Source organism: Mastigoproctus giganteus, chromosome 10 (genome assembly GCF_048544385.1).
Source record: "Mastigoproctus giganteus isolate SK-2022 chromosome 10, ASM4854438v1, whole genome shotgun sequence".
Lineage (NCBI taxonomy): Eukaryota > Metazoa > Arthropoda > Arachnida > Uropygi > Thelyphonidae > Mastigoproctus > Mastigoproctus giganteus.
The window spans coordinates 138,460,252-138,480,898 of NC_143584.1; positions in this window are offsets into that span (position 1 = coordinate 138,460,252).

The window sequence follows — 20,647 nt, forward strand, 5'->3', positions numbered from 1 at the left end:
TATATATATATATATATATATATATATTTTTTTTTTTTTTTTTGATTTGTAAAATTTTGCACCTCTTAAAGAATGGCGCCCCGGGAAAAGTGCCCTGTTAGCCCGTGCCTTAATCTGGTACTGTCCGACAGACTCATTTTTTTTGTGATAAACCAATCACACTGTCTCTTGTGCGAGTACTTTTAAATGTTGGGCCTTGCCAGGTCTCAAGGAAAATTTTCCAAAGGATGCAGCTGGTCGCCATTTCGTACCACAGTGGTATCAAAAAAAGTATGAGAAAAGTGGCCGTGAAAGTGTCAAGCAGTGGCTTGTTCATCAAGAGCCAATGCTATGTTTTGCTTTTATTGCTGGTTGTTTGCAAGCTCCTCAAATAGGTTGGATCCTTGGAAAACCCAAAAGTTAATTGTAAAAATTTTTCCAAGGGAGAATACAAAAAATTGAAAAACATGAACAAAGTGATACACACAGAAAAGCAGAAAAAGATTTCTTTCCAACAAAATTTCCCTTATTCCGTGATCAAACTGTCTTTGGCAACCTCTTGACCGCAGAGAAGAAAGAAATAGAAAAGAACAGACTGATTTTAACAAATATCATTGATGCAGTTCTGTTTTTGGCAAAACAAAACTTAGCATTTCCTGGTCATCGCGAATACAGAGGCTTAGGTGGCCCAAGTGCAAACGAGTGGAATTTCTTAGAGTTCATCAAGCTACTAACTAAACATGACATATCACTTAGTCAGTATATGTTACAAAGTTAACGAAACGCACAAATTGCACAAATATACAAATGATTTGATACTCGCTATAGCTGACTCAACCATTGATGTACGCAGGACTGATCAGTTTTTCTTATCACTTCGATATGTGACAGAAACAGATGATATTGTGGAGCGCTTTTTTCGATTTCTTGAACTGTCTGGGGTTAGTGCTGAAGATTTCTTTAGTGTTCTTCTTGTGCTTTAAACGAGTTAGGGCTAACAATTATAATGTATTATGGCCAGGCACCATAATACATTATAATTGTTGGAGCCAGTGCCATGCCTGGCTCCAACAATTATGGAGCCAGCGCCATGCCTGGTCAAGTATCAGGTCTTCAAACAAGAGTAAAAGAAACTGCCCCTCATTCACTTTATACGCATTGCTGCGCTTATAATAAATTAAATCTCATCTTAGGTGACCTAATAAATCGCAGTGTTCACAGTTGGTTGTCCTTTGGACTTCTAGAAAGCTTGTACACTTATTTTTCTGGAAGTTTGCCTCTTCTATCTGTGCTTCGGGAGGAGCAACGTAGCCAATTAGAGTATTTTGCATTAACATTAAAGAAACTATCTGATACTAGATGGGCATCCAGGAAATTTGCGGGAGAGGCAGTTGTGCAAAGCTTACCAGCTATCGTTGTTGCCCTGAAACGAATATTAGATGGAGATATTAACAGCAGCTTACTGAGGCAACAGATGTTCTTACAACAATTAACACATACGAATTTGTGATTTTTCTGATAGTATGGAAAGAACTCTTAAACAAGGCGCTTACTTTATCCAACTATTTGCAGAAAGCAAACATAGACATCCTGACAGCGTCTCACCTAATTAAGGTGTTTGACAATGATTTAAAAGCCATGTGAAATAATGACGAAAGTCATTTTAAGGAAATTGAGCAGGAAGCCATTCACGTACAAATTCCAAAGAGAACGAAAGAGAAAGATTCCATGATGAAATTTCAGAAGACGACAGAATATAAGCAGACAAATATAAGCTGCTCCATTCCTGCAGGCTTTCATGTACTGGCTGCCTCTCGCAATAACCGCAAAGGGGGTGGAGTTTCTATAATCTTCAATACGACAAAGTTCTCCATTGTACACTCTGTCTCAAGTATCTCTTAAGACGTGGATGCCTTAATGATAACTCTGGAACATCAAGGTACCATTATAGACGTCGTATCGCTGTACCTTCCTCCATCGCCAACTATGATTGCCATCGACGAAGCCACTAACTGATTAATAAATAATCTGCACCCAGCAGCCACTCATATCGTATGTGGAGACTTCAATCTTCCGCCATCTACCCAACACCTCAAAAGTCGGCGCACAGAATCTCTCCAATCAATCAAAATATTCCAAGTTAACTACCAGCCAACGAAAGACCAAAACCTGCTGGACATAGTCTATTCTTCGGCGATATGTCAACTCGTAGAACCCACAGCCAACATGTTTCAATCAGACCACCAACCAATCATGTTTACAGCTCTTCTTCCCAAAAAAACATTTCAATACCCCCAAAACCAAATCTGTGCAAAAGGTCACCGATCCAGCACTCTGCATTGAGGCTGCATCCACAGTCCCATGGAACATCTTAGATGGATGTGAATTGAGCCTCGCAATCGATCTAATAACCAAATGGATCAATACCATCCCCCTTCACACCGCTACCAAGACAGTCACCATCACTACGCGCTCCAGAGAGTGGTGGACTCCGCAGCTCAACCAAAGTTTCCACTACAAATGATCACTACACGCCAAATGGAAAGCTTCTGGCGATATCCAAGACCGCATTTCATTCTCCAAAGCTAGGGCCGAATTCAACAGAAACAAATCAGCTGCAATTAAGAAGCACCTCGAAAGAACCCTAAAAAGGGGAAACCATTCTACAGAACAAAGGACAGTTCTTCCAGCAACATCAACCCAATTGACTGGCTCAACTACGTTGCCAGATTTTCTAATCAACCTCCAGCTCTACCTGACCTGCCACTCTTCAACCACTCTCATCTCATTGATAGCCTCGCTACGATCCGAATTTCCAAGCAACAACTGATGCAAGCCATTAATACTCTCCCTCTCACAGCAGCTACCAGTGACAATGGCATCCCCCAGTTCATAATCAAATGCTTAAGCGTCTTCATCATCGATTCACTCCTCAACCTATACAAACCAATACAACAGATGCCTCGAAGTTCATTTCTTTCCACCCCAGTGGAACAGGTACTCTGTCCGGCCCCTTCCTAAACAACAACAATAGACGCTCCCAAGCCAATATAGGCCCATCGCTTGCGCCTCTGTATTGCTAAAAATTCTGGAGAATGCACTGTTACCGTCTGTCATCCATCAAATTCTCTGTGACACTCCTTAGCAAATACACTATGGGATATCAGGAAGGTCAACTATAACTAACCTTGCAACAACCACACTGCACATCTTAGAAGCCTTTGAACAAAGACAGGAATTGTCAGTTATATATCTTGACATCTATTCCGCATTTGATGCCGTCTATATAATTAATCTCCTACGTCTCTTAGAAAACTACTTCAATTTTCGCGGCGATGTTCTCTGATTCCTAGAATCTCTCCTATCCAAGAGGACCCTTGTTCTAAAGATCGGAACAAAGATCTCCACGCGTCACATAACTGCCGGTGTGTCTGCACGGGTAGCACAGTGGTATCGTCACCGTCCTCCCCACACCGGGTGGAAAAGGCCTGGGTTCGAATCCCGTCGATGACGCCAGGAACTTTAATGGGCTTTTTTCACTCGGTGGCTGAGTTAGTTGGTCTCAGGCGTAGATAGCAAGGTTTTTCTCCCCAGTAACTGGGGTTTTTTTCGTCCAGCAAAACACGCAAATCAACCATAGAACATACGCAGTTTACAGACACAAATACGGGTTAATGTGGCGCCTCCGTAGCCAGGTGGGCAGGAGCAGCAGTGCATAGTACACGCTTCTTGATTAGACCCGGGTTCGAGGTCGTGACCACCAAATACGGAGGATGCGGAAAGGTCAGGGAATGACCACCGCATATCCCCGGAGCAATATGGCCTTAGTTGCTAATGCTCCTAAAAAAAAAAAAAAAAAAAAAAAACCAAAACCAAACCAACGGGTTAATGTATTTAATTACGGGCAACCCTAAAATAATAATTTTTAAAAATAAATAACTGCCGGTGTGCCTTAAGGGGGGGGGGTTCTGTATGAGCGTTCTCTTCTCAGCAATCATGGTGCGGTTTGTGACCAACAAGTGCAATTGGATCACATATGCTAACGATGTCATGCTCCTTACTAGGATATCGCCACCCAACTCGGCAGCCGAAACCACTCAGCAAATCACTAGCAAACTGCAGGATATGGCTGACTACCTCAATATTTTCAACCTCCAAATCAACCTCCTAAAATCGGCACAAATAATTTATTCACTAAAGGGCAGCCCAACAATGTTGGAGCCTGTGCTTAACGGCTCCTCAGTTCCAAGTGTGCAAACACACAAAGATCTGGGGGTCGTTTTCGACTCCAAACTATCTTTCAACAATCACATAAACCTCCTACAGTCGAAGCTGAATTCACTACGCTGGGTCGCCAAACAACAGCTGCTCCACACCACCGACCCACAACTGGTAAAAAGATACATCCTATCAATCCTTTACCCGACAATACTGTATGCTTCAGAGATATGGGCCTCGGCTGCCGAATTCTGGCTTCTAAAATAGGCCAACAGCAAACTCCAGCTCTCAGATCAACGCAGTTAGCAGAAGCCCTTCAACTACGCAGGCTCCGATCCTACATCGGAGAGAGAAGGCTGCTGTTCACCATCAAGATGGCCACCGATAAAATTACATAGCCGAACTTCTGGGATCACTGCTCTTGGCGCATTTCCCCCTTATCTCCGGTCTTCAGCACAGCTGCTAGCAAACCATAACCGGCTAGTACTAACCGGCAGATTCCTGCCAAAGCAAATGCTGCCCTCACTGCAAGCCATCGATGGGAACGTCCAAGAAGTGTAAACAATAAAAAATACAGGAATGAAATCCTCGTCGAACTGAAAATGTAAAACTGTGCTTTGTTGCCTTCCAATAATCAGATGTAACTTATGTTTTTCTCATGTGTATCTCTTTTGTAAATATGTTTTGTAAACCCCTGGCACCACCATGCCATGACAGGAAGGCGCCTCCGTAGCCAGGTGGGAAGGAGCAGCAGTGTGTAGCACACGCTTCTTGATTAGACCGGGGTTCGAGCCCGTCACCACCAAATACGGAGGATGCGGAAAGGTCAGGGAATGACCACCGCATATCCCGGAGCAATATGGCCTTAGTTGCTAATGCTCCTGAAAACCAAATAAACAACAAACATGACGGGACTAATTGTATGTATATCATGCTGCAATTAAAGATTTTATTCTATTCTAGAATATCTGATAGTAGAAATTTATGCATTAATCTAAAAAACAATTTCTGTTTTACATATTTCTTAAACTGTATTCCATGTGTTACTATGTATTTTAAATGTATAAAATCATTCATTTTGCGAGACTTTCGGTACTAGTTCACTGTAGCACTTAATAGTACAGTAGTATGTATTTAGTTTTAAGGCGATTCAATTGCATCACCATTTATACCTCATATTAAAAAATATTCGACAATCACGAGTTGGTAGCTGTGACAAATGCTTTTCCTTAAAAATTAGGGTGCCGTTAGACCCTAAACACTATATAAATATTAATCAATATTTGAAATATTAATCAATATTTACAGAAGGATGTAATAATTGTTTATTTTCGAACTCTGAGTTTATTTTTTCTTGATCGTGGATTTTTATCATTGTTTTTCTACCAGTGATTGAAACCAAGATTCACTGCCGGATGTTCCTTCAGAATTCAGGCACGGGAGGTAAGTCTTAATTAACCAATTCCTTTCTTTAATTGGAGTTTCGGTGAACTGAAGCTGTTCTCAGGGTTGATCTCAGGTCTTAACTAAGACCTGAGATCAACTCTGAAGTGAGCCAAAAATTGCAATGAAAGTAGACGCGTCTTACCCATAACTTCGTAATTTATTAATATAAAAATGCTGCAGTTGGACTAGAAGTAATCCGAGCTGTCATTTTCCGCTCACAATTTAATTCGATGCCCTCTTCCGGTGTTTCCATTAATTTTTAATATTTCTCGTTTCACTCACCGTGTTTTCTCATCTTGCTCTAGCTAATTAATTCTGTAGTTAATGTAAAATAAAAATGATTTTCTGCTTAGTCCTAGATTAAGAAAGAATCCTTCCTTTTCAGAAAATGAATTAGAACGTGAATATTACTTTAATTATCGCACAAGTAGAACAAATGCATCATTGCATTATTATGTATACAACTATAACAGTAAACCGAAACCCGTTATTTGCTTCGAAACACGAAATGATTTATCCTTTTATGTGCTTTACGATTTCTGAGGCTTTATGTGCGACGTTCGGTTTTTCATTTTAGCTAAATACAGAATGATACATTTGCACAACTTGATAGTTGTTTACATTTCTTAGCATGAACCTTTGTAACTTAAATTAAACGGATTTACATTAATGTCATTTAACACTATTTATAAAGAACATGAAGATGGACAGTTTCCATCAATATGCGTGAATGACAGCGTAGTCAAAAAAGTCAGGACACATATTGATCTTGGTCTGAAATGGGACGAAAACCTAAATTTCACACCCTATTTCGGATATGTAAAGAATAAAACTTACGCAGCACTACGGACCTCCAGACAGGAACTGGTAGGTATCAGGAACCCTGATCTTGAAAAACAATATATTTTAAGATGCGTCATCCCCATCCCTCTCTACGCATCTCAGATTTGGTCTTCTGCCCCAGATGCTACCATCAAGGCTTTCCTGGGTTTAGAGTGGCATAGTGTTTTGTGGAAGTCGCCACCGGTGGTTTCCCACATCTGGACCATGGTACTTTGTGAAGAATTTATAGAATCTCTGTAAAAGTCAGAAAAAGTGTGGTGTCTGGTTTGTGACATAGTTGTGCTATGGTCTGTTGTTCTGTCTCTGGCTGCTTAGCCGCAAGGCCCCTAAGGGAATCCCACGTTGCCCGCCACCACCACTGGAAGGTGAGCCAGGCTCCTGGGTTTAGAGTATTGAATGCTGAGATGGTTAAACAGGATCACTGCGCAGCCATTTACAATCTCAAGAGCCATTTTATATGTCAACTTGGATGTCACGCCTTGGTCTCACATAATTATCACCAAAAACATTCTCATGTTTACAAAACTGCTAGCTAGGAGACTCGACTCGCCGAAAACTGACTACCTGCTGACTCGGCCCCGTATGACGCAAAGGTGAGCGAATAGGATACCATCCCCTCCACTGAGTAGCGCGCTCACACAGCTGGGAAGCCTTCAGAGATTTTTTCCTTTTAACACCATTAAGATCTACAACGATCTTCAAGCAGACCCAGAAAAGCTTTGCACAGAGAAGAGGTACAGGACTGAAACGTTTCAAAATGCATTACTCCACTTATCAATGTTGAGTGAAGCCCACAGATTAAAACAAAACAGAATGCAGGAAATGAAGAATGAACTGGTCGGGACTGTTTATGCTCCTGTTATGTTTACGTTATACGTCTTATCTTTCTGTGAACTCGCTGTAAATAGTGGTGTAGATGTGAACATTCCTTGTAAAATTGCAAATTATGCTTATGCTCTCTTTCTATCTGCCCGTCATGTAAAATAAGGCAATGATATGTATAAATTTTAAATGGATAATTATGTACATATATAACTTATATTTGTATATATGAATGTGCACCCCCTGGTTAATAGCCGTAAGCGGGTGTTTCTTAGGAGAAAATAAAGATAATAATAATAAATAAGAATTAATCATTTCTTCCTTATACATAGTGCAAATTCATAATAATTCAGAAGAAAGAAGGCAAGGAATAGTTTTTCCCTGTGAGATAAATCCGTAACGTTTAAAGTTATGGGTTTATCTCATATAGTTATGGTTAAGCAGTTGCTTTGTTATATGCAACCATCCGAAGCTGCTGAAGAAATCCATGTAGTGGAAAATAGAAGTAATTGCTTTTGTTTCATTCTTTCATTCATTACCTAATAATCTACCCTATAATTCGTGTATTATTATGAGGTTAGTCTGTGCAGCATCTTTAGATGTTATTTACAATTTGAGGTCTTCTTTGCACAGATGTAAAATTGCTGTTTCTTGCTACGAAAGGTTCAAGGGCATCAATAGCATTATCAGCAGCAGCAGCAGTAGGGTTTTAGGAGCATCAGCAACCAAGGCTTATATTGCTCCGTATATACTGTCAGTATACATTGCGTGTGTTCTATGGTCGATTTTCTGTTTTCTGGACGAAAAGCCGGAATTTTCTGGAGGAAAACCATGTTACACTCGCTTGAGACCGACTAACTCAGTCGCGTTGTGAAACAGGCCTGTAAAAATTCCTCGCGTCACTGACGAAACTCGAACTCAGATCTTTTTCACCCGGTGTGGGAGAGGACGGCGATTCTACCAGCTGTGCTACCACGAGGGCATCAGCAGCAGCAATAGACCAGACAGGACTTCTACTTGCGGTACCCTACGGATTATAGAGCACATTTTCTAGAAAATATTTATGCTAATAATCAGCTGTCTGAGCGTCAGAATTAGATTGTTGATTTTTAACGGGTGTTCTATAATATGCTAAAATATTTTTTCAGAGCGGAAATGAGAATAGAGATTGGAGCTTATCATAAGCGGAAGATAAAGAAAAGAAAAATGTCGTTCAGTTGTGATTTACTGTTGAGAGTAGTTTGTATTTTAAATAGGATATCGAGTAAGTGTATTTGTAGATCTTTTAGGATCACTGTGTGAAGATATTCAGGTCTTTGAGGGACCTGAACATTTTCACGCAGTGTGATCATCATTGGGCAATAAGTGCTATTAAAATGGTTTCTCAGAATTTTAATAGAGAGCAGCCCACTGAGATAGGTCTAAAGTTCCTGGGCTCTTTAGGGTTTCTTCTTTTAGCCATGGGTTGCTCTGTAGTGATTACACATGATCGGGATTGTCCCGAATTTTAAGTTCAGATTAAAGGTTGTCGGAAGGGGATCCAGCATGGACATTACGCACCTTGACCACGAATAGAGAAAAGCCAATCAGATCTATGGTAGGTTTGTTGGGAAATCTGCTTATTGTACAGCGTGGTCAGTTTAGTTAAGTCGTTAACTAAACTGACCACGCTGGCGATAAGAAAATGGGATATTATAATCTTTTTGGGAGAAGATATGAGTGCTATATAAGGTATATTCGGGTCAAACGGCACCTGGGGTTTCCTCCCATCTCCGCGTATGCACATTGTATCGGAATCAGAACACTGTCGAGCCAAAGATTTAAAAGTGTGTGGGTCGTGGGTTGTGTAAGATGTTGTGCCCATTTTTCCTCTGACTTATTGGCCGCCGGGACCCTGTTGGGAACCGACGTTGCCCATACCTCGCCACGTGGAGGCTAGTCAGGTGTTACCAGTAAATGATACTCTGGCAGATCCTGCCACTTACTTTCCTGGGATTTCAGTGGCAAGGGCCTTTAAAAAAAAAAAAAAAAAAAAAGTTGAACTGATCGCGGTTGATTTAGGTAAGTTTCGTTAAAGAGCGCTGCGTGGGGTTGTTAGCTAAAAGGACGAGTTCTGGGAGCCTAAAAGGTCGGGCAAAATTTTGTTGTAATTTAAGTTTGGAAGTGTGAGACGAACACTGTGTAAGAGAAAGTATTGGGAGGAGAGACTGAAGACTGGGGGTTGAAGTAGGAAGAAGGGGGTCGATAGTGAAGGTGACCCCCTTTTTTCTCTTTTTTTTCCCCTTCAGTGGGGCATGCCCATGCCCCACCAGAGTGAAAATTTGGGTAGGCGAGAAGAGGGGAACCTCTCCTCCCGCCCGGGATAGTTGGAAGGAAAGATCCGCTCAAGGGAGAGCGGATTATGAGTCGCTAAGAGGCCGTCTCTACCATAGTAATCCATGTCCAGGTTTTGTCCATTTCGGGGGGGGGGGAAAGACTGGTGAGTCCCGTCCGTGAGTCAATAGTAGTGAGGTTAGGTTCGGAGAGTCCAGTATTCCATGGGAAAAACAAGATTCTGTACTTGGGTCCATTGCTGGAGTTTTTTTGTTGGTGGAGTGGGCCATTTGTTCCTCAGGAGCAGAGACGTCCTGTCTGTGCCTTCCGTTGGGACAAAGTCCCACATTTGGTTTCATATTGTGATTTTTAAAGTGGTTTATTCTTTAGTCTTTGGAGAAGGGACCAGACGGAGCCCATCCCTGCATGCTTGACATCAGACGACGTTTGTCTGTTCTGATGTGACGTTCATGGGATTAGGGGTCCCGTGTTAGGGTTCTCGTATACGGAGAGTCCTTTGTGTTGGTATTCGCTGTTGGGATTGTGCTCTGTCCTCAGTTATGATGTACAGTGATAATATAAGCCAAGATTATGGCGGTGGGAGGGTTCTTCGTCTGTAAAAGAGCTCCTGTGCGAAATTGGTAATGGCATTATAGGTCTCGCTGGATTCCAAGAGGTAATGCTCTTGATCATTTGGATTAAAGTGTATTTTGGTAATTAATACACACCTTAAGTCTTCATTGATTGGGCAAGTATACATTAGGTTCTCCCAGGTCTCTGGGAGCCCGCAGAAGCATAGTGGGTTGTCTGTTAATCCCATTGTTATTAACAACTTTCCTCTGATGGCCCCATGCCCAGTGAGTAGATATGAGGATAGTAGGCCTGGGGAAAACCAGACCGGCATTTCTGGATGAGTTTTTCTGTGGTCTGGAATGAATTTTTTGGTAATGGCGCCCTTTGTGCTGTCATTCCAGCGTTGCTGCCAGAGGTCATGTAAGTATTCGGTCAAACGTCGGGTTTCCATTTTGTGGTTGTTTGCTGTGTTTGAGGTGAAGTCTCGGTAGGTGGTAGCCTTTCCTCTGGTCAGGGTGGTTAGGATGCCAGACCGCACTACCTCCAGGTCCAGGGGAAAAACCCCCCTAGGGCCTGCAGGGCGTGGGTGCTGACCGTGCATCAGGCTCTAGAAGTTGTCAGTAATATTGTCCTCTGGATAGTTTCTAGCTTCCGTTGATTGGAGACCATTGTGGTTTTGTTGTACCAGACTGGACCGGCATATGTAATAGCGGGTAGAAAGACCGTCTTGTAGAATAGACTGAGGGGTTCTCCTCTTGAGCCCCCATTCTTTCCTGGTAATCCTGGCAAACAGTGAAGCATAGTTTTTAATTTTCCTCTGCAGGTACTTGAGGTGCGGTTTAAAAGTAAGGTTATTATCCAGCAGGAGACCCAGGTATTAAAGCTGGGTATCCATTCGAATTTTATTTTGAATCTTTATCTGTGGTGGTCTGTTTGGGTGCAGATGTCCCTTTAGTAAGACTGAGCAGGTTTTAGCGGCAGAGATTTGTAGGTTGTGTTCAGTTGCCCATTCCTGTAGGGTTTCGAGGGCTCTGTTTCCGGAAGCTTCCAGTTGTGTCCTGCTGCCTGCAGCAAGCATCAAGGCCAGGTCATCGGCATAAGCCAAAGATGTAACCTTTCCTAGGTCTTTTTGCAGAAACGCATCAAGTACCATGTTCCATAACATGAGGCCGAGAATTGAGCCCTGTGAACAGCCTCTGTGCACCTTCCGTGTGACTTGAGCATATGGGGCTCTCACAATGATTTTCCTGTCCGAGAGATACTGTGAAATGCATTTAAAGATGTATGGGTGCTATAGTCGGGAGTTAGCTAAAGATTTTGGTATATGGTAAATAAGAAGGTTAACTGAATAATAATTAGGAGAGATTTATTGGTATTTTTCTGCCAATTTTGGTATATTAAGATTTGGTTTATTTTACACACACTGTTTAAACTGACCTGAAATTCGATCACTAACTCCACGACTAAACCGATTACATTGTCATTAGTGATGTATGGAAACAATGATTTAGTCTCAAAAACAATTGATAATTGCTAAAACAAGGCTAAAATACATTCCATTCCATTTATTTGTACACACAATTATTACATTTATATACAAAACTTACAAAATGTATATACAATTTTATATACATTAACATTCTCGTTATACATATATAAAATACTATATTATATATGACTTCCTGGTGCATTGCATAATGGTATCCCAGAATCAAGTGTGGCTCCTAGGCAAAAGCCCATCTCCACCTAGTTCATCTGTACAGTCGTAGAACCCTACAAAGTTGGCCTAAAAACATGTGCGCGGTATTATACCATTGCCAATACAAGACAGCTGCTACCTGGTGCCTTTCTCTAGGCTCGGCTTTACGTTATCTGTTTGTGACGAATGCACAAGTCCTGCACCCACCGGAGGTAGTGCAATACCGGTGGTTGCCTATCTCGCTTCCAGATTACCCTGACCTTGCAGCGAGCGAATAATTAAATAAAATGAAATAAGAAATGAATGAAAAGTGAATCATTAGTGGATAAAATTCCACAAATAATCCTCAGATCTGATTTTGATCTCCCAGGCTTGTGCAGTATCTTTAGTAGAGCTATTTTCAATGGCGAAGGAATACTCCTTCCAGTAAACACTTATTCATCAAATTTAAAGGAATGTGTGAAAAAATTTAACTATGACTGTATTCTCAATCAGGTGTCTGCTCGTGTAGCACAGTGGTATCGTCACCGTCCTCCCCACACCGGGTGGAAAAGGCCCGGGTTCGAATCTCGTCGATGAGTGATTTTTCACTCCGTGGCTGAGTTAGTTGGTCTCAGGCGTAGATAGCAAGGCTTTTCTCCCCAGAAACCGGGTTTTTTTTCATCCAGCAAATGACCTGAGAAAACACGCATTTTTTTATAGACACAAATACGGGTTAATGTATTCAGTTACGGGAAACCCTAAAATAATGATAATTTTTATTCTCAATCAGGTCAATACCTGGGCATTTCTTATCATTGAGCTTCGCTACTGCACAGCCAAAGATATCCGGTAAACCAAACTCCACGGTTCCTTGTTTTCGATATCCATAACGAAATTCTGCCAGCACCTTTCTTTGGAGTTGACAATTGCTTTCTGATAGTTTTCCTTAGGGTACAGTAAGCTTCCCTGTAGGTCTGAACATCCTCGGCAGAAAGGTGCCTATGTCGCTGGAATTCTTTACTAGCCTGTTGTACTTGTTTTCGCAGGTTACTTCAGTCTGAAGACCACCAAGGAACAGAAGTTCATTTGTTCAGCTTTCTTTTGGCTGAATACTCCATTGCCAAATACAGGTGGGTATTTGTCAATTCCATTGCCGTCGTGACCTTTAAACCGTTCACAACATCCGCAGTGAAAATGGTAAAATGGTAATCTTTCAGTTTGTTTCATTTAATGTTATTCATTGAGAAACGTCTTTAAGATCTTGTGGCTGTGAATCATTATATTGCTGTCGTGGCTTCAAACCAAATACAATAGCGCGGTGGTTGCTGTTTACAAGGCTTGGAATAACATCCCAGTCAGTTAGAATTTAATCTATTTTAACCGTGGTAAGAGTGACATTATGTTGGAGAATGTGAACGGCTTGTCAGGCAAGCTTTGCACACTCAAGTTGTAGGACAAAATTAAATCCTCGAGGGCTAATCCTCTGTTGTCGGTAAAACCGCTGTGCCAGAAGTTGGATTTGACATTTAGCTCCGCTGTTGTTATTAGATTTTTAGAAGCAAAATTAGTACATATATTGTCCAAACGATAGAGAGTCAATGTATGTCCTCAGTTGGCGGAGTGTAAACAGACGCAATTTAAAACTTATGAAAGGTGTGGAGATCATTAAACAGGTCACAGTGTCCGTACACAGACCTGTAATGTTGGTAACCACCAGATCATTATTTAAAACAACTATTGCACTTTTTGGAGGTTTGTCAAGCGAATAAATAATTCTTGCCGAGGTTGGAAAACCCATAACTTTATGGGCCCCACTTCCTACGTGCAAAACATGGAAGGGTTCCTGTATGCATATAATGTCAAAGTTATTTTCAAATGCTGCTATTCTAAACTCATTCATTGCTACTCTTGAGCCTGGCCATTTATCTGAAGAACCTTTACACCCTCATATATAACATCACCCAAAATTGGATTCTTATCAGCCAACCATTATCACTCATGTTTTGTTCTACTGTCCGTAAGCTGTACCGCTTTCAAGTATTATGGACACTTAGCATCCCTTACAGAATGATTATAATCTCTAACACGTCTCTTACAGTTGATACATTTTGGAGAATCTTCTTTATGGGGACACTCTCCATAGACATGACCAACCTCTGCACAGTGTCCACAAGAAACTGCCTTATGGGAACAAAATTGTGCCGAGTGGCCATACCCCAAACAACGGAAACATTTGCTTACAATCGTATAAACCTACGGAACCTGTGTGATGTGAATCCAACATAGATTCTGTCACCTCCAGAATATACATCATCTTACGAGGACTGGATGCGATCACCGAATTAACCACTTTTGTACCTGATCCAGAACTAAACCTGAAAGACACCTCGTCTTTAACTTCATCCTGCGAGAGTCCAAAATCTTTTTTTAAGTTTTTAACGAATAGATCTTTAAGTATATCCACCTTGACATAATCACGAGGGACACCATATATTAACACTGTTGGATCTGATAACCGAGGTTTCTCTGTTGTAAGACCTATCTCTTTCAAGGCAGGAGCAGAAGAGATCCTATTAGCATCCGCCGAATTTGTGGTCTCCACAAGGATCCCCTTATTCCTAAGGAGACGAATACCTTTTACTTAGACGAATACCTTGTGGTCACGCTTAATGACATGAGTCACTTTCTGCTTTATGTCCTGACTCGAACTCAAGGAAGAGTCCGCAGTGGGCCTGAGAATAACCAGATTCTGAGGATTAGGCACACCTCTAGGAACTGATAAAGGATCTATCCCGAGTAGCACTGTCAGTCCCCTCTTTGGATCTTGGTTTATTCTTAAAGTCCACAGGATCAATCAACTTGAGATCCTGCTGCACTATCTCTGCGTAAGACTTCTTATGAAGTTAAATCTGGCAATCTAAAATTTGATTTATCTGACAAGCACTCTCCTCCAGATCCCTGGCTCGTACCTTGAGGCGCGCATTGTCCACGACCAAAGCTGTTGTCACAGCCTCCAAGTTAGGCCAGAGACCAAAAATTCTATTGGACGCTGGTTTTGTTATTTTACTTGACTCTTTAGACATAGGCCTGACGTAGCCGAGTGGTCAGCAGCGCGAGTGCATTACCACGCGCTCTTTGAGTAGACCGGGGTTCAAGCCCGTGACTGCTAAGTACGATTAAGAATTTGTATTGAGATTCATTGTAAACTCCAGTGACCTGGTGGTCGTGCCCACGTATAAACAAGAACATTATTTCTTCTATACCACGTACAGCTCAGATCCTCCCAGATTTAATCCATCTATAAAAGAAATCCTATGGTCCTTCCTACTACAAAAAGTAATTCTATTATCTCCTACACCACTTGGGGAATCAAAAACTCCATAACCCTCACCGTTCTCGGCTGTACTTTCTTGAACTACTTTTACGAGAGACGGGCGGTTCATATCTTCTTCATCATTTAAGGTCATAATTTTTTTTCTATATTTGTTTTATCAAGTTTTGGTTTGTCTTTTTCTCTTATTATAATAGTTTTAGGGGTTTTTGATTTCCCTCTACCTTTATTCCTTACTGGTGTCTCAGTAAGGAATAAAGATTCTTTCTATACAGGGTGTCTCAAAAATATTGGTACAAATGTTTAGGGGAGGTAGGTAACATCTAAAGGAATGTGAATCGCATAGGAACCCATAACCGGAAACGTTACCGTAAGTTGGTACACGGCGCTGTTCATCAGTTCACTAGAGGGAAAATTTCTGGTTTACTCATTCAAGCAATAGTCGCCGCACGAAGAGCATGCATCGATATACGAACTGTGAGCTGGCAGACATGCACCTAGTGTATGGATTAGTAGAGGGCAATGGACGAGCCGCTCAACGAATTTATGGAGAACGCTTCCCAGACAGACATGTACCGGACCACAGTTTGTTTGCGCGTGTGCATCAAAATTTGTGCTATTATGCGTCATTTAGAGGTAACAGGAGTAGTGCGGGCAGACCACGTTCGACGCGAACTCCCGCCATGGAAGAAAGTGTGTTGAATGCCGTCCAGAATAATCCTATTACAGCACACGTGCCGTTGCCTCTGCCTTAGGTGTGTCTCGTTGCAGTGTACAGCGTGTCTGGCACGACGATTCCTTACACCCCTTTCATCTCCAAAGGGCTCAGTTACTGCTCCCCCAAGATCATCCTGAACGTGTGACTTTTGCGCAGTGGTTTCTCCAAGAAAGTGTTCAAGACTTGAATTTTCCAGCCTATGTATTGTTGACGGATGAGGCTTATTTCACTCGGGAAGGCTTATTCAATCAGCACAATGCTCATATGTGGGCTCATGACAACCCACACGGTGTGCGCCCCCATGCGGCACATAGTGTGCATAGTGTTCAGGGGAAAGGCGCCTCCGGTGGTTTCCGACATCTGCGCCATATGAACTCTGTGGAGACAAACAGTATCACTGTGAAAGCCAGAAAAATTTTTTTGTTGTAAATGAAGTATTGTGCTGGGTTTTGTTGGGTGTCCTGGCCTTTGGCCGCAGGGCCCCTGGTGGGACCCCACGTTGCCCGCACACACCACTAGGAGGTAGCCAGGCTGCCCATAATTCTCTGGCTAGTCTCCTCCAGGTCGCCTGAGCCTCCTGGAAAGAGACCAATTAAAAAAAAAATAAGGTACAGGGAGTACAGGATGTACCGGAGAGGGTAAAGGAAAGGAGGTATAGACAGACCGACGGAGGAGTAAGGGAAGGCATCCTTCGCAGGTTGAGTGGGAATTCTCCCACCTAAGCGAAAGTGGAAGAAGAAGGCCCTCGAGAGGGTGGGAAGACAATTACGTATCAAGAGAGACACGGATGAAACAATTCAAGCGACCTGAGTGTCAAGTTCAGTAGCTAGAAGTGGTCACAATCTAGGTGAAGATGTTCAGTATATGAGAAAAGGGTGTTGATCGATGTGCATCAGTTCCAGCGTTGTACCAGTAATCTTCTGGTGAAGAGATCATGGGCAAAGGCAGAGAAAGCGTGGTACTGGTCTTCCTCATTGATCAGAAAATGTTCATTTCCTCGAAGCAAGGCATGTATTTTTGATACGAGCAACGTTCGCAGGTCCTCGTAGAGCGGGCAAACATAGAATAGGTGATCCCAGTCTTCGTTTTCACCACAAAGACAGCGAGGGTCATCCACGATGTTTCATAGAGGCAAGTTTGTGATTTGTGGATCCAGCCTGTAATCAGAAAAGTGGTATATAACCCTGGGCTGTACCATGCTGGAGCTTTAGGGTACAACCCCATGCGGCACAACATCGCTTCCCAATAAATGTGTGGGCAGGTATGGTAGGTGACTGCTTAGTCGGCCCATACCTGTTACCATCCCGCATGAACTCCGCTAAATATCGGATCTTTCTTGAACAAGTTCTACCAGGGTTACTTGACGATGTTCCAGCAAATGTGAGACGCAACATTTGGTTTCAACATGACGGGGCGCCTGCCCATTATGGAAGGTATATTCGTGACCATTGTGGACCCGTTCCTGGCCCCCACACTCATCTGATTTATCGAGCCTTGATTTCTTTCTGTGGGGGGCCTTCAAATCTATCGTGTATGAATCGCCTGTGGAGACGGAAATGGATCTCGTGGCGAGACTTGTCTGCGCTGCTGCTACTATCAAAGAAACTCCAGGTATGTTCGACCGTGTCCGCCAATCCATGCTGCGTTGGTGTCACGCATGCATCGCGCCTCATGATGGAACTTTCGAGCATCTGTTGTATCATCATGAAATGCATCCATCTCGTACTCCATTGTTAATATTATGCCAAATAAATGTTTGCCGCTAATTACTGTCTTGTGTCATTTCCGCTTCTTGTGCCTCTGCTGCTACTTTCCCGTGACGTTTCCGATTATGGGTTCCAATGCGATTCACATTCCTTTAAAAAAAGGGGAGCACAGTTCCATACAAAATCTACAGAGGAAGAAGATGCTTCAGAAGAAGATGAATATGCTTCAAATTCCTGGGACCAAGTAATCTGTCTTCTTCTGACATTATGTTATTTATAAAAGTAATCTAGACAACAAAAACCAATTAATTTCTAGTCTATCAATATATGTCTATACAGACACTTTTCCCCATCCGGGATGAAATCTGCATAAGAGTTAAAGATTTCCCCAAGGTGGGGTTTCAGTCCTTAGCACCTAATGGACAGGGACGCCACAAAATTATGCACCAAATAAGTAATTTCAAGAAGTTTCTTTTCTTCGAATATAAGATCCTCAACCCCAAAATTAAGAGAGCTACAGCCTCTTTTAAGTTTCTTTAAAAGTAGCCCAAAACTAGCCCCATGTTAGCCTATGGGACTTTACCAAAATGTAAATCTGAATTCTAAGTAATAAAACACTAATATGTCCACAGTAGATGATCACATATAAATATTTAATGACTTCTCCCTAAAGGTGGCTAACCCAAGCCAGTAAATATCCGAGTTAACAAGTTATCAAATCTCCATTTTGTGTAATGTTATTTCAATGGGACAATGTAAAGTCTGTGGGAATTTTGACAAGGGAAAATCCTCTATGGTAAGCCTATGAGGCAATGGTCTATATATGTCGCTATTAGAGACTTATTATTATTATTATTATTATTAACAGCTACAAAACAGCAAACAACGTGCCTGAGGGTGCAGCTACAAAGAATTATTACATAGCTTCAAAAAGCTTGGAGTATACATTTCCCAAAGTAAAGAAAAAAGTATATGTACAGATAAAATAAACTAAATAAATAAAAGGACTCATCCGTCCTATTTAAGTGAACAGGCAGAGCACTGGTATTTCTTCACACACACAATCAGAGTCTTAGAACTTAAAAGAAGAGTCTATTTTAAGTCAGGTACCGGATGAGGTTAGCAATTTCAGTTGCCTCTTGAAGTGTCCGGGGGTACCAAATATCTCAATATTTGCTTTGTTCATTGATCTTGCAGTCCTGTTGTAGAAGTTGTAGTATCCATAATTTGTTCTCGCATAGGATGGTTTCTTAGCGCTCTTGTCGGAGCGTTGAAATTTATTTGTGAGACGAGATGAGGGCAATTCAGGGTACCATTAAATAGTTGGTTAAGAAGGAGTAAATCGGCTTTATCTCTTCTTTTTTCCAGCGTTTCGAGTCCAAAGAATACACACCACTCTTGGTAGGATTTCTCATAGTATTCAAGGCCACTTTTAAAGCAAACGTACTGGATTGCTCTCTTTTGAACATTTTCAATTTCTAATTTTTGGTACGCAACATGTGGGGACCAGACCTGTGAGGCAAATTCTAGGGCTGGCCTAACATAGATTTTGTAAAGAAAGATGAAAAGTGCCAACTGATTGAAGTCTCGGTTAATTCTTTTCAGGAAACCTAGTTTTTTGCTAGCTGCCTTTACAATGTTAGAGACATGGACATCAAAGGAAAATGATTCTTTAATAAAGATACCTAAATTTTTGGCTGTACTAACTTTTTTGATTGCCTTGTTGTTGATACAGTAAGAAAAATTAAGTTTGTTTTTCTTGTGTGCATTAGCAAAGCTCATCAGCTCACACTTGTTTTCATTGACTGCCATTTTGTTCTCCTTCAGCCACTGAATAACTCGTTGAAGAGCTTCGTTTAGGATGATGCAGTCATTGGTACTGCGAATTGCTTTATAGATTTTTATGTCGTCTGCAAATACGTTGATTTTGATTTGGTAGGCTCCAAGGGTGCTTGGCAGGTCGTTGATGTAGATAAGAAATAATAGCGGGCCTAAGGATGAACCCTGTGGGACACCAATTTCAGGACTGAAAGGATATGAGGTTTTACCTTTAAATGTCACGGACATTTCTCTACCTTCCAAGTAGTTTTCAATCCAGTTTAGTGCTTGTCCTCTGAGACCATAGTGATGCAGTTTGTTGATTAGTCTCTGATGGACTACCTTGTCGAAGGCTTTGCTTAAGTCAAGGAAGATGGAGTCGACTTGTTTTCCTTCGTCAAGCGCCTGGGATATGTTCGAAACAAACGAGATCATATCTGTGCAGGTGGAACGACCCTTGATAAATCCGTGAGAGTAATCTGACAAATTAAGTTTCATAAAGTTAAACAGCTGCTTCATTACAATGGATTCAATTATCTTTGAGAGTGTATTCAATTGACAAACTGGTCTGTAATTGTTGGGTGAGGATGGGTCTCCTTTTTTGTAAAGAGGGGTAACAATGGCCTTTTTCAGTTGAACTGGATAGATTCCACTCTCAAATACCAATTTTATTAAGTGAAGTAATGGCTTTATAAGTGTAGTTCCACATTTTTTCCATAAGACAGTAGGGATACCGTCCGGGCCTCGTGTGAGATCCTTTTTCATACTGTGGATTGTACTCAATAATTCTGCTTGGTTTATTTCAAATACTGTTAGGGTATCAATGTAGTTGAGAGGAAAATTTTCGTTACCTTCCATCCCGTCATCTGCTGTATCTGTTTTGTAAATTTCTACAAAGCTGCTAGCAAGGTAGTCTACCTCAGACAAAGATGACAATTCACTGGGAATATCTAGCGTGTTTACAGCCGCATTTTGATTTTTTGCTTTGAAATAGCTGAATATAGGCTTCATATCTTTTGCCTCGAAGACTCTTCTTTCGACAAAACACAGGTATTTGTTGTAGTCCTGTTTTAATGTCGTTTTAACCTGTCTTCTTAGGGAGGAATATTTATTGTAAAGGCATATTTCTTTATTTGTCTTAAACCTACTATGCATTTTTCGTTTTTTTGCCAGTAGGGATTTTAGTTCCTTAGAGAACC